Source organism: Cnephaeus nilssonii (assembly GCF_951640355.1).
Source record: "Cnephaeus nilssonii genome assembly, chromosome: 15".
In the NCBI taxonomy this organism is placed as follows: Eukaryota; Metazoa; Chordata; class Mammalia; order Chiroptera; family Vespertilionidae; genus Cnephaeus; species Cnephaeus nilssonii.
The window spans coordinates 50,703,413-50,719,967 of record NC_137086.1 but is presented as its reverse complement, the minus strand read 5'-3'; positions in this window follow the sequence as shown (position 1 = coordinate 50,719,967).

The window sequence follows — 16,555 nt, the reverse complement described above, 5'->3', positions numbered from 1 at the left end:
GGGGCTCTTGTTCCCCACGTGCCATTGTACTTACAGAAAATGCAGTGTAGTTACAGAAAATGATGGTGCCAGAGGCAATATATAGTTGAAGAGGCAAAAAGAGGCAAAGCTGCATGGAAATATTTATCTCATCAGGGGGGTTATGAAACATGACTAGATCATCATGCATGCTGTGGAAGGCAAAACATGATCAGAAAGTCATAAATTAATGAGTACCTTAGATCACATATTATCAAAAAAATAAGAATAAAAGGAAAGGGAGGTAGACAGTATGAAGAATATTACCTTAAAGAAGTGATTATAGGAGACCAGGGAAAGAGAAGATTCTTAAAATCTAGAGGTTTTCACCAATCTCACATGTTATCTAGCCATTATTCATTCATAGATGCAAAAATCAGCATGAGAAGAGAGTGAGGAAAAAAATTTTAAAAATAGCATGAATGGTTTTTATTTTACTACTTGGAACTATAGTATAGAATTCAAGAGCCCCATACATGTTTTATGGAATTGCTTATTTTCTATCTTAGGAATTTTTATTGAAGCAAAAAGCTGGTATTGATTTACTCATTTCGGGAGACAGGCAGTGAGAGATTTGTGAGGGCTGTTTGGGATAAAAATACAAGATATAGTGGCCCTGGCCAGGTGTCTGTTGGTTAGCACGTTGTCCTCATATAACAAGGTTATGGGTTCAATCCCCACTCAGGGCACATACAAGAGCCAACCAATGAATGCATAAAAATAAGTGGAACAACAAATCAATCTCTCTCTCTCTATCTATCTCTCAGAAATCAATAACTAAAAAATGAAATAAAAATACATACTAGCTCAACAGCCTAATTTTGATTTTTAAAGGTTGTAGCAGTCTTCAATCATAGCATATAATATAAACATCTAAGGTGCTAGGTAAAGTAATGGAAAATCCCTAACGGTGAGCATATGATATATGATAGGAGGCTGACAATACTGGATGCAATGACAGGAAGATAGCTTGCTGCAACTTCTACTATTGGCTAACATGACACCAGCCATTGCCATTATGCCCAGTGAGAGAATGAGGCACTTCAGAATTTAAAAGAACAGGTTTCAGAATCCAGAGAATAACCAGAAATCCTAGATCTCAAGATTTGGGATCTAGAATTCTGGCATAGATGACTTCATAACAGTATGATAAAATCACCAAGCTTAAGGAAAACACTGATATCAGCATTAAGATAATGAACATGGACATAGTTAATGTTAAGCCACATCACAGTTGAACTAAATGGACTAAAAGTGGCTAAAATACTTTAAAGTTTTATGCCACATTCAGAAATGGTGTGGAAAGCATATTGATAATGTGAGGCATCCATAGATCCAACTGACAGTGGTAGAGGAAATATAAAGATGGTAAACTATAATCCAATAATTATAAAAGCCCTATAAATTTATATGACTTGTATTTTTTGCCAGTTCTGATCACTGCCTATTAATACAGACAAGCCTCACAGTTTAAATATTATATTCTCTTTAATAAAGTAATTAACATTTTGATTGATTAGTGTTATTATTTCTTAGCAAAACTTGTTCTTCCTAATCCTTCCCTCCAAATTGCTTTCCTATATAATTTGATGTATCATCAATTACATCTGCTATAACAACTGATACCAATGCTCTTCCCTTTTACTCTCTTACTAGGGAAGATTTTAGAGAGAGTAAGGAAGATGGGTAGAAAGATAGAAACATCAATGAGAGAGAAACGTGGATTGCTGCCTCCTGCATGCCCCCTACCAGGGATTGAATCAGGAACCCAGGCATGTGCCCCGACCGGGAATTAAACCGGTGACCTCTTGATTCATGGGTCGACACTCACCCACTGAGCCATACCAGTCAGGCTCAGCAGCTATATTATTAACATCATTTGCACGTTTAGTATCTTAGGTTTGGGTCTTTCTTCATCATACCCTAGATTAGCAATTTTCAGCCAGTGTACTGCAAGAATTTTTAGAATATGCAATACCTATTTAATTAGGGCATTGACTTCTTTTCCCTAAGATTGTCAGATTAAAATATGACAGTAGCCAACATAACACTAGTCATCCAGGGTGAATGTCCTGTCTTGAACCATAAATATATGTCAGATGATAGAGTTGCATATTATCTTATTGGTCACATCATGTAATAAGGTTGTATCTGATTGGCTAATTCTTGCTACCAGAAATCCCTATATACAAGTACAGGCATCTGATTTTTAAAAATTTACTTCAGAGCAAAAAGGGTAGACACTTACTTTTTTTTTGTAAACCAATCAGAATTATACCTTCTTTTTTTTTCAGATCATAAAAAATATATATATTTTTTGGTGTGCTGCAGAAGTTTAGTAATTAGTTTATGTGTGCCATGAGATGGAAAAGGTTGAAAATCGTTGTCCTGGATGAATGACTAGGGCAGAGATGAACTCTAGTTTGGACCATGGAAACAAGAACATCTGGCAAGGAATGTGTGAGGCCCAAGAGCAAAAAGTCAGTGCAATGCGATGGCTGAGTTCTTTAAAAAGGAGCCGACAAACATCAATAGAGGATCATACAAAACAAGATGCAGAAAATGAAAGTCAAGTATAAAAAAACAGCTCTCTCAAGACCACCCTGGCTGCATTATCACATTACGGAAGGGAAGGAGGTGATTCTGTCAACAGCCATCATACGTGTGTGCCCTGTGTGTTACACATCGCCGTGCCTTCCTGGCAGCGGATGTCCCCAGATTACCCCTGATGTCCTTAGACCTGTATCTATTCAGAATACTGATATTTGTTTGTATGTCAGTAGGTATATATTTGTTGTTTTAAGCTTTTCTTCCCACCAAGTCTTGTCTCCTCTATTGTGCTTCCATTAAATTTTCTCACCTTAACACGTCCCCAAAACCTTCCCAATTCATTGTTGAGCACTCCCTGGAAGAGGCCAACATTGGTAAGAAGCCATCTCTATCATTTCCTCCATCCAAAAATACTGAGCATAGATGGCCACGAGTATATTAAGCGCATGTGAGAAAATGTTTCTATTAATTTGAGGATTCTCAGAGCTTTTCACTATTCTGAACCCTTTGGGGCTTCCCAATAACCTGTTAATAACATTTTCCAGAGAATGTGTAGAAGTCAAAGCTATGAAGTGAGTTTTGTGTTCAAAGGAAATAGCTGGGGAAAGTCTGGATTATTGTGTGAATTTCCAAATGTTCAGTAAAGCCTAAGTCATGTGAACTAAAAGCTTCTATGTAGCAAAAGCATAAGGATCAGGGTTTTAAAGATCTTTTAAATTGTATATCCCGGTACTAAGCTATTTCCCCACCTACTGAGAATGTTATAAACAAATACAATTAATCCTAGAGCTCAAAGGAAATTTAAGGTTCCGTTTTAGTTGGTCTGCATTATAACAAGTGCACATGGAATTTCTCAGTGTTAAATTGTGATAATCTGTAAGTATAATAGAACTTCAGCATCAGAAAGCTCATACATTTGGGCAATAGCAGGTGGTTTCATGAAATTGATGGGACTGCAGCTACTGTCTGAATGAGTAAATATTAGTTGTGTGAATGGAAGGGAAAAGGTAATCCTAGGTTTGCAATCAGCATGAACACAGGCAGAGTGTGGGAGAAAATGTATTGACTAAATGCTGTAAGACGGCTTTCCAGGAGAAAATGGGATTTAAGCGTGGGGCCAGATACACAGGGTAACTACAAGAATTATTACTTGATTTAAGAGGCAATCATTCTCTTTTCTTAACTACATAAAAAGAAAATGTGTTGTGCAACATAAGCAGGATGGATTAGAAAAATATGTTGGAAGACTAAAAACAACATAGCAAGCTAAAAAAACCAACATGTACATACCTAGCCTGGAGGCCAGGGCACCCTGGCCCAATAGTCTCATTTGCTGTGGAGTACAATATTTCTCCTGGGGTCTTTGCTGAAAATAAAGTGGTGTGAACTGGGACAGATATTTTGTTGTTCTTAGATTCTATGATCAATAATACCTTGAAAGTATTCATTTCATCACTTCTAATTCCTCTTACTAAAGTAACCTCCTTAATAGTTTTTGCATTCTTGAGTATCTAAATTATCTTCTGAAAACCCAAATTAGGTGGTGCTACTTCCCAAAATATTTATTATTATTGCTATTATTTTTAATATGTTTTTATTGATTTTATGGAGAGAGGAAGGGAGAGAGATAAAGAGAAACACTGGTGAGAGAGACACATTAATTGGCTGCTTCCTGCACAGCCACTCCTAATGAGGATCGAGCCTGCAACCCAGACATGTGCCCTGACCAGGAATCGAACCAGTCAAGGCACATGTCTGACAATGCTCAAACACTGAGCCACCCCAGCAGGGCACTTTTATTTATTTATTTTTATTTTTTTACTGAAGCTTTATGGCCTCTTGAATAAAGCTCATAGCCCTTAATATGGTGAGACCTTCTTTTGAATTTATATCTAATCTCTTCTTAAGAATTCTTTGCTGAACATGCTAAACTAGTGTCTTACCTGATTATGCTTGCTTTACATGATTTCTGCCTTCCTAACTTTCATTTCCTTGGTCTCTAATGCCTACCCTATTCCTCAACTATCTTTAAAGTTTCAGATCTAATGTTACTTTCTTTGTAGAATCTTGACTTCCTTAAGTTGAACAAGCTTATCTTCAGGGGAAGCAGACATTGTTAAAAAAAAAATCATCTTATATTTGGACAGACTATATTGGAATATATTCCATTTATCAATTCTGGGAGTTGGCCACATTAGTTTCCTGTTCTACACATTACAAGTATCCCATTATCTGTAAAGCATAGAAGAAATCTACATATCATGTAGTTGTTTGTGAGAATAAAATGAGATACAGTATGAAATACGGGGCAATAGGAAAATCTCATTAAATAAAAGTTATTATTACAAATTACACAAAGTAATCATTTCACTTTATTGTAATCAGTTCTTAAGAACTACAGAAGATAAAACCATTTTCTTTATTTTTCTAGATATGCTAATTCTATTGCAGTGCATGCAACGTAATAGGCATCCAACAATTGTTTTATTTTCATCAGTAGGTAACATTTATAGAGAGGTACACTGAAGTTAGAATAAATAAAGGTAAAGAGAGGTAAATTTAAAGGTAAAGAGAGGTAAATTTAAAACTGGAAAAAAAATTTTTTGAAAACCCAGTTTTCTATTATTTCTTCTTTAGCAGAATGTTTGAACATGTAGTTTAAATAATCTGAGTCCTATGACTAAGAAATAGAGGTCTGTGTTAGACACAGCACACCATATCCTGTTTTTAATGAATTACAGTTTTATATTGAAGCTGCAGGATGTCCTGTAGCAATTGTTTAACACATAATTATCTAGTGCATCAGCAATGCCTAGTTCCATCCATAGAAATAGTTTTCAATGGCACATTCATTGGGAATTCTTCACTGTAAGATTGATCCTTTTTCAAATCAAACCCTTTTACATCTAGATCTCATTAAAATTTCCTTCAATGGTAAAAGCTCTTGGACATGTCAGCCTATTCCACTGGCATTCCATAAGTTCTTGTCCCATGTATCATTTGAAACTATGTACTTGTCACAGTTTTTTTTTAAATTATTAATTTTGAGAAATCCTATGGTTTAAAATAAATTAGCATCTAAGTAAACAGAAGATTATATGAAAAGAGCTAATAATGTTTTATGGATCTTGGGCACAAAATCTAAAGACTGAGTGAAATATTGATTAATATTCCAGGAATCTGTACAGAAATTGTTTTTCTCTTAAAGAAAAAAAAAAACAAAAAATTAAAACAAAACAACCTTTCTCCTTACCTTTCATCTGGGATACTTGAACATCTGCCTTATAGGAGAGCTACATGTCAGAGAAAGCAATAGAGCAAAAATGACAAGGACCATGAAGAAGCCTTTTCAATTCTCAAGATGATTCTTTTTCCTTTGATATATTTTGAAGAAAGCAGAGAAACAAGACCCTATTTATCCTGTTTATCCATAGGAAAATAGTGGAAACTTGTTTGAAACTTAATTTATTTCAAAATACCATTACGGAGGGACCTTGTATGAGGAAGTGTACCCGGAGCAAACACAGACTGTACGGCATTGTCCACTCTTCTAAAGTACATTCAGGAGTTGTCCTTCCAGATTCCAGATGATAAAGAGCTAACTTTGTCAACTTCTTGTTTGTTTGTGCTATGAGCGACAAGATGAGAGGATAAATTTTTGGCATTAAAGAAACAATTTCTATTTGGGAAAGTGAGAGGATCCAGACTGCCCAACATTAATGATCCACATACAGTAGTTGTTTTATAAATGCAGTCCCTGCGATTGTGAACTAAAATTTATTTGTGCTGTTGGAATACGATACTACCAGAAAGAAAAGTGAATTATGGCTATGTGTATTCATTATGGTTTGTCAAACAGTCATTTTCATATTTGATCACCTGTGACATTACATTGATACCAACAAGTGTTCACTAAAATATTAGACAGTGAAATAAGACATTTATACATTTCTAATGTATATTGTTCCTCAATTCACCAACATGTGACTTTTGTTATGCTAAATATCAAAACCAGAATTTCTGAGATATAGAATGAAACCAGACAAGTGGCCTTCTTTTACACTGATTGATTAACTATGTATCTTTAAGTAAGTACCTAAGCTAAATGAGGACTGGTTTTCTCAGGTGAGAAATAGTTAACTGCAGTTTGTATGGTGACCACACTCAACTAAATTTAATAAAATGTGTTGAAAGTAGTGCTTTAAAAAAAACTAAAATAGATCTAATAAATGGAAAAAAACTGTAATTATACAAAAGGCATTCAATTCTCCATCATTAACCTAGTACACCTTCCTTACTTTTTTCTTCACAGTAATGTCATATATATTTTGTCTTCAAATCCGTAATTAATTCAGTGAATGCCATTACAGCAAATGATATAATTACTCATTACAGTTGTGGGTAATCATTTAAAAAGCCATTATGAGGTAGTCATTGTCTTTGATTTGAGTTGTTAACTAGAAACAGTATTAGGAATTTTTCCACCAGAGGCAAGATTAAGGGGGGGGAAGTATACACTGAGTGGCCAGATTATTATGATCTCTGAACACATAATAATCTGGCCACTCAGTGTATATCCTGTATAATAAAAGGCTAACCTGCAAATTGTCCCCTCGACCAGGAGTTCGACCAGCAGGCAGGCCTGCCAACTGCCCATGTCACTTCCCCCTGGCCAGGCTGGCCGGACCCCACCCATGCATGTATTCATGCACTGGGCCTCTAATGTATAAAGATACATATTGTAGTAAATAAGTACTACAATATATATACATTATTGTAGTAAATAAATACTACAATATATACTGAGTGGCCAGATAATTATGTGTTCAGAACATAGTAATCTGGCCACTCGGGTATATTGTAGTATTTATTTTCAGTTCTTGAAAATAATATAATTTTAAAACTATGTCTTCAGCCGAAACCGGTTTGGCTCAGTGGATAGAGCGTCGGCCTGCGGACTGAAAGGTCCCAGGTTCGATTCCTGTCAAAGGCATGTACCTTGGTTGCGGGCTTATCCCCAGTAGGGGGTGTGCAGGAGGCAGCTGATCGATGTTTCTCTCTCATCGATGTTTCTAACTCTCTATCCCTTTCCCTTCCTCTCTGTAAAAAATCAATAAAATATATTAAAAAAAACTATGTCTTCAAAACAGAGAGATTTTCCTTCTTATTATTTTAAACCTGAAATGACTTAGCACTCACAAACCCCAAAAGTGTCAGACAAAACACTAAACGTATAACTACACCCATGTTATAATTCCCCCAGAACTGAGTCACAATGAGTAGACAACTAAATAGGTGTGTGTTTTAACTCCCTTGTTACTCATTTGAAGAAACTGTGGACCAGTGAAGTAAACACCTCTGACAATTATTCATTTACCATGATAATCCAAGTCCCTCTCAACTCTAAAATCAACTGTCTTTCTCCTGTCTTCTATTTGAATACTCTCTGAAATTTCTATAAATAAACCAAGGTGGTCTCAGTCTCTTCTCTCATACTGATGGTCTGGCACTTCACATTGCATAGCAATACGTACAGACCTGCTCATTTATACTCCTAACCTCCCTAAATTATAACCATCCTTTCAGGCAAGTGCATGTCCTACTTCTCCTAAAAGTTGTACTTGAACATCCCAGCCATTGGTGATCTCTCTCTTGTTTAACATTTGTAGTCTTGTATCACTTCATGATAGAAAACATTTATTGAGTGCTTGTTCTGTCTTCACAGATGCCTTTTTTTTTTTCATACTTTCCCACATATTATTTCTGGCATTTTAAAAATATATATTTTTATTGATTTCAGAGGGGAAGGGAGAGGGAGAGAGAGAGAGAATCATTGATCAGCTGCCTCCAGCAAGCCCACCACTAGGGATTGAGCCTGCAACTTGGGCATGAGCCCTAACCAGGAATTGAACTGAGACCTCCTGGTTCATAGGTTGACCTCAACCACTGAGCCAACTATTGTTTTTTCATAGTTATTTACATTTCTGTTTTACATCACTTGAAAGGGCTATGCCATCTGTAAGTCTAGGTTGTAAAGTCCTTGAAGGAAAAGGTTGGGGTCTGTGAAATACAGTGTGTTCTGGATAGAGCATGCTATTTTACACACATAGTAAATATTTAGTACAAAACTGTTCACTAACAGGTAAACTATCAAATAAATCAATATATATACCCCTCTATTTCTTGTTTTTACCAAACGTCTTCCCAGTGTCATTTTAGTTTCTATTATGTAAGCATAGACTTAAAATGAAACTCTTCTTAATATCTTGATCAAATTACCTGACGGGAAACTGCAGTAACCATAGGACTCACTTGGTCCTTCCCCATTCCTCTTGTTCAGCCTGCCATGGAGCCTATTTTTTATTTTTTTTTCCATTCTCATCTATACTTTTCACAGCATATGTTCTGGCATCAGTTAAGACAAAAACAGAACAAATAAATAAACAGCCCTGTTTACTTCTTAGTGATGTTATGTATGTTTATTGAATACTCCCTTTTGTGTCTTTATTGTTATATATTATTTTACTCTTATTTATTTTGAGTAATACCTTTTATATGTACAGGAGAGCCTGAATAATATCATTTTCTTGTAATAAATCTAAAAGTTCATAATATGTAGTATTTGCTCACATCAGGAAGAGTTTCACAAAATGCATATTACTAAGTGAGAAAAATTGGCAGATTTGGCTTTACCATATAAACAAAGAGAAAATAGAGAAAAAATATATTTTAAATATCACATATATGCATATGTCTACATTTACATATCAGATGAACCGCTATTTAACTGTGTAGTATAAAAGCACATTCTCTTATACTTTTATATATATACTAGAGGCCCAGTGCATGAAATTCGTGCACGGAGGAGGGTTGTCCCTCAGCCCAGCCTGTACCCTCTCCAATATGGGACCCCTTGAGGGATGTCCAACTGCCCGTTTAGGCCGGTGGGATCGGGCCTAAACAGGCAGTCGGACATCCCTCTCACAATCCAGGACTGCTGGCTCCCAACTCCTTGCCTGCCTGCCTTCCTGATTGCCCCTAACTGCTTCTGCCTGCCAGCCTTTCTGATTGCCCCTAACTGCTTCTGCCTTCTGATCACCCCATAACCACTCTGCTGCCAGCCTGTTTGCCCCCAACTTCCCTCCTCTGCCAGCCTGGTCACCCCTAACTGCCCTCTCCTGCAGGGTTGATCACCTCCAACTGCTCTCCCTTGCAGGCTTGGTCCCTCTCAACTGCCCTCCCTTGCAGGCCGAGTGCCTCCCAACTGCCTTTTCCTGCTGGCCATCTTGTGGTGGCCATCTTGTGTCCACATGGGGGCAGGATCTTTGACCACATGGGGGCAGCTATATTGTGTGTTGCAGTGATGATCAATCTGCACATTACTCTTTTATTAGATAGGATAGAGGCCTGGTACAGGGGTGGGGGCCAGCTGCTTTGCCCTGAAGGGTGTCCGGATCAGGTGGGGGTTCCCTTGGGATGTGGGGCGGCCTGAGCGAGGGGCCTGTGGTGGTTTGCAGGCCGGCCACGCCCCCTGGCAACCCAAGTGGAGGCCTTGGCATCTGGAATTTATTTTCCTTCTACAATTGAAACTTTGTAGCCTGGAGCGGAACCAAGCCTGGGGCTCCCTCCGAGCAGCTGGCAGCCATTTGTGTTGGGGTTATAATTGAAACTTTGTTGCCTTAAGCGGGTGGGCCCGGCCAGGGTGTGCGGAAAGCTTTGCTTCCCCTGTTTCCGGCGGCAACCCTGGCCTGCTCTCTCAAGCTCCATTCTGCCGCCATTTGTTTGAATTTGTTTACCTTCTATAATTAAAACTTTGTAGCTTGAGTGGAGGCTTAGGCCTGGCAAGGGCAGGCGGAAAGCTTGGCTTCCTCTGTTACCTAGGAAACCTTGCTCTCTGTGGCTGTAGCCATCTTGGTTTGGGTTAATTTGCATACTCGCTCTGATTGGATGGTGGGCGTGGCTTGTGGGCGTGGCTTGTGGGTGTGTCGGAGTTATGGTCAATTTGCATATTTGTCTATTATTAGATAGGATATATATATATATATATATATATATATATATATATATATGTTATATATTAGTGGACAAATTATTTTTCACTCCAATGAATAGATTGAAACCATGACATTGAAGGGTATTAGTGGGCAAAAGAGGGGTTGGTGTGAAGTAAAAAAAAAAAAAAAAAGATAGAAGCAGTCGTATGTGATGGGAAGATAGCCAGTTTAGCTCATTAGAACATAGACTTCAAACTATGTGGTAGCTTGCATAAAGAGGACATCCTGGAGTGACAGTTTTGAGATGTACATCCAGCCACATGTAACATATGTGTCATACCAGACAGTGCTGAAATTTTATGCCAATTGTAAACAACAATATTAAAAAAAATTTTTCAAAGGAAGAGTTATTTTGTTTCAGGAAATCACCAAAAGTCCTATGTTATTTTATTATATACCCAGATTAATGAGGTAAACAAATGAACAAATTAAAAAAAAACACAAAAAACTATAGATATCTTTTCATAGATTTAATCATTGTAATATTATCAGTTCCCCTTTGATATGTTCACAGAGAAATTTTGTGAGATTGGGGTTATAATAAACAGTGGGTAGAAGAGGTGGGTCCTGTGAAGATTTGAACTGAAATCAGATAGTCTATTTGATTTTCCCAATAACAGAGAAAAATATGTGTTACTAATTTTAAATTTTTTATCAATCTCCATTAGAATGTTGAGGTAATGCCTTAAATGTTATGCCTCCTTTTCACCAAGTATTAGGCCCAAAAAGCCTATTTTAGTGGCAATAATGCTTTACCTAGATTCCAGATATCCATCTTCTAGTTGTGGCTGTGTCCCTTACTTTTTCCTGTGATAATGGGCAAGTCATTTGTTTTCTGGGACTTTAATTTTCTCTAAGTTGAAGAGTTTGGGTTAGGTGTTCTCAATCAACCAAGACCCAACATTCTAATTTTGGTAAAACTTCTTTATAATCATGAAACAAAAATAACAGAAATGTAGTTTAGTTATGCATTTATCTTAAACAACAAAATAACAACAATAGTGTAAAGGAAAGATGAAAATAAATATTTACAATGAAAATAAGATGCAATTGCTAAACTTGTCCACATTATAAGATTCCCCTTAGAGGAAGCTACAGAATGGGTTTCCAGGATAATTTTAAGTCTAAAATTTTATAACAAATTTGCATTCAAAACCCATTTTACATTTGTTCCTTCCACAATTATGTAATACTAGAGGCCTGGTGCATGAAATTCGTGCATGAGTAGGGTCCTTAGACCTGGCCAGCAATCAGGGCTGATTGGGGCCTTCCTGCTGCCGGCCGGGACCTTCCTTCCCTGGCTTCTGGCTGCTGGCCAAGGCCTTCATTCCGCACTGTCCTCTAGTGGTCAGCACACATCATAGCGAGTGATCGAACTCCCAGTTTCCTGGTTGAACTCTTGAGGGGACACTTTGCATATTAGCCTTTTATATTTATAGATATGTGCGTGTGTGTTTCTAGTTAATTTCACTAACAAAAAGTATTGATAATGTATTTTTAAGGTTGAAGTGTAGTCTTTCTGTATTCTGATTAAAGTAATTACTTTTTTATTCTATGCATTTGTTGATGTGTACTTAGATAATCCAAAGCAAAAGAAAACATTTATAAAACTATGAATTGCTGAAAATATCTTACTCCATAGAATGAAAGCTTTGTAGAACTGTAGAACCTCTTAAATGGCAAGGTTTTTTTGAAGCATATTACTTGATAAAGAAAGTTATGCCAGCCACACATACATTCATCTTTCTCTTGAGCACATCCAGGCTTAGTGATCTAATTCATGGGCTGTCAAGAGACAACAAACCAACCTGAATTTCAGGAATCTGGAAATTCTTTCAAGACTCGACATTTTCACGTGATTTTTAAAACCCTTTGGCAGGGAATGCTCGCTCAGTCCTTCTGGAAGTGTGGCCAGGTAGAATGCTAATCACCACAGCTAAGCTGACTTGAGGAATTGAAAACGACAGGCTGTATCTGAGTGTGCCCTTCTCCACATGAATACATTTTTTCCTCTTCATATCCAGCAACAAAGACTTGTATAATAAATGACTCCGTGATGCATGGTCCTTCTCAAGCATTAAATTATGCCTTTTACCTCAGGACTTATCATGCGTAGAACATATAACGTACCTAGAAGGCCCTTCCAGTGAGCGATGCTGCTTGCTAGCGCTGAACCAAATTTAAATCTCTTTAGACTCACAATGAAATTACTTGCTCACTTGGTTGTTTTATTCGACTAATGATTTTGCAATATCACATTCGGTTGAATAATTATACCAGGAGAGATGCTGAATGCCCATCTTTTCTAGATTAGAATAATTTATAAGTGCAGTCTTTCTATTCCATTAAGCGGTACCACCTTCTAATGAGACAAGCACACAACAAGGTAGACGCAATGATATGTAACAAACAAGAGAAAGAAAATACAATTTGGGCAGGCAGAAATGTTAGTGGAATACTTGTTAGGAAAAGCCATTTTTATTTATCATCATGGAACAATATACCTGAAAGAAGGAACACCAGAAGAGCCTCCTCTCTCTCTCTCTCTCTCTCTCTCTCTCTCTCTCTCTCTCTCTCTCTCTCACACACACACACACAGACACACACACACACATGCACTTATATTTAACAATAAATGGGAAACTAAAGAATTGATATGTTTCTCGTTTTGCATGAGTAATTAGTAGCAGGGGCAGGCCCCCAATTTTTAAAATGGGTACTTATTTTCCCCCTGAAATAGCCTGACCCTGTCCTCAGAATGTGGATGATATGTGTGCTTACTTCTCTCTTGAACATTTTAGGGAAAATTTGTTTTGTCTGCTTCCCCCCCCCCCCCCCCCCCCCCCCGCTCTGTCCGTGCCCTCAGTATGTTCTCCTGTTTTGGCCATACGGCCTCTCTTTACACGGAGTTTAAATCTGACAGTCTGGTGCTATTTATGAAGGCCCCTTTGGGATAACAGATGGCAGGACTATTCATCTCCCCTGTGGGTGCCTGGCCATGGGCCATAGGTTATTCATTTCTAGTTTTTTAGTTCAACTGTGAAATGAGAATTGGTTATAACATGCTACTTTGGAAAAAGCAAAACCTCATTTTAAAACGGCCTTGATGTAAGTGTATCTGTATGATTAATTAGGAAAACAAGTGAAAATAGTTTGCATTGTTTAATGAAATATTTACATTAAAATTATTCTTCTTCAAAAAAATCTGGGCTATTTTTTTGTTTGTTTTAAAAAAATATTTTATTTTTAACCTTAGCTGGTTTGGCTCAATGGATAGAGTGTGCCTGTGGACTGAACGATCTCAGGTTCAATTCTGGGTAAGGGCATGTACCTCGGTTGCAGGTTCAATCCTTGGCCCTGGTAAAGGCACATGCGGGAGGCAACCAATTGATGTGTATCTCTCACATCGATGTTTCTCTCTCTCTGTCTCTCCCCCTTTCACTGTTTCTAAAAGCAATAGAAAATTATCTTTGGATGAGGATTAACAAAAATAATAAAAAGTGTTTTATTTTTAATTTTGTGAATGTATGGAGCCTTTAAGTATGAAGCTATTCCAGAACCATACTAATAGTATATTTAAATCAAACAATCAGCCCTAACCGGTTTGGCTCAGTGGATAGAGCGTCGGCCTGTGGACGGAAGGGTCACAGGTTTGATTCCGGTCAAGGGCATGGACCTTGGTAGTGGGCACATCCCCAGTAGGATGTGCAGGAGGCAGCTGATCGATGTTTCCCTCTCATCAATGTCTCTAACTCTCTATTCCTCTCCCTTCCTTTCTGTAAAAAATCAATAATAATATATGTTAAAATAAATAAATAAAACAATCAGGTACATATTATGTCTTTATGTGTCTAGAGCATCATATCATGAGTCAGTTATAAGGCCCATGCCCTTCATTTAGGTGAATACCAATGAATTGCAAGGTAAAGATATACTTCATTAAAAAAAAAATCAATTGGTGTTATAGACTAGTAATGAACACCTGTTTCTTATGAGTACCTCTCACACTACTGAAGGGATCAAGATTGAAAGAGTTTTTATAGTTATGTTTCTCCAATCCCACTTCATCCAGAGGAGCTGGGGGTGGGGGTTGTATGTGTGTGTGTGTGTGTGTGTTTTAAATTTTCACCCAAGGATATTTTTTTTTATTGATATGTGTGTTTGTTTGTTTTTGAGAGAGAGAGAGAGAGAGAGAGAGAGAGAGAGAGAGAGAGAGAGAGAGAAACATAGATGTGAGAGAAAAACATTGATTGGCTGCCTCCCTTACCCACCCTGACCAGGATGGAACCACAACCCAGGTATGTGCCCAGACTTGGAATCAAACCCGCAACATTTTGGTGTACAGGATGATGCTCCAACCAACTGAGAGACCCAGCCAGGGCCAGGGCAGCTGCGTTTTTATCTTAATTATGTTTGAAACAAGGCCTAATCATTAGAGATGAAAAACAGTTTGGAGTAAATTCCAGGAATTTATTATCACTATATTTCACTCACTTTGGCAGTGTCTGCATTTCCTGGAGGAAGGCACAAACCATGTCATAAAAATTCATATTTTGTACTAAAAAAGGAAAACCAGTCTTCAATGAAGACCCATGTAAACAATGTATAATTGACACCCATTTTCTTCTTTACAATAAGCCGATCATATAATTGTTCATTGATTAAGAATTCTTCCTGCTGTGACCATCTTCATACACACACATGCATATTTTAGAGTACTTCTTGAGATATTTTTATCATTGAAATCATATCATTCTTGATATTTAGAATATATGCAGTAGTTTAATGAATTTCTGCAGGATTCATTTCCAAAACATGGCATTCGTTAAATGTTAAAATATGTCTCATTCATTTCAGAAAATGAACCACTCTGGTGTTGAAATTGTATAGTCATATCAGAAATGTCACAAAGGGGGCCATTTTCCTGTAATACATCACTTTTCTGTTTATATTGAAAGTGATAAAGATGGCAAGGCAAAATAATAGATGATATGCCTCAATCTTAATGCTTTTTACTCTAAAAACAACCCCACAGCCATCTGTTATGTGCATGTCAGGTTGTTGCAAGTGAGTGATATTTTCTTCTTTTTTTATTTGAGAAGAAATTTATGGCAATTCTGAACACAGTTAATTTAAAAACATATGGTGATATTAATAAAGTACCTATGTAAATACTAAATCTTCATTACCTTTTGCATTCATGGGCTTGGGTTTGGTTTAGCTGTGTTGTGGAAGTTCCAGAACAAGCCTGGCTGTTCAAAGTTAGGTGGAGACTTGGACTGTGTCTATGTGGGCAATATGAAATAAAATTTTTAGAATTATTCTAGAATATTAATTGTATACTGATAGAAGGTTAAAAATTAAGCTTAAACTGTAGTTATCATTTCTGCTTTTAGACATGTATTTCCTTCAAGTTTTTATTTCTTGTGTTTGTAAGTTTATAATCTTAATAGCTCTAAAAATTGATAGACTAACGCCCTGACCTTGTGTGGCTAAGTGGTTAGAGTTTTGTCCCTCACACCAAGGGATCCCCGGTTTGATTCCCAGTCAAGAGCAGTATATGGGTTGCAGGTTTGATTCCCCGCCCTGATTGGGGAGCGTGCAGGAGGCAATCAATCTATGTGCCTCTTTCACATCAGTCTCTCTCTCTCTCTCTCTCTCTCATTTCTCTCTCTCTCTCTCTCCTTGCCTCCTCCTCCCTTCCTTCCATTCTCTCTCAAAAAGTAATCAATGGAAATAATATCCTCGGGTGAGGATAAACAACAAAAATTGACACACCATTCTAAATATATAGAGGAAGAGAATAAATATACAATTAGAGGGAAAAAGAAGCTTTCCCTTCTATTCAGGTGAGACCTGCTGAGCTGTTCCAGAAGGGTTGATTTGACAGGTGAATGATTCACACATTAGGGAGACCACACATTTCTTCCCAG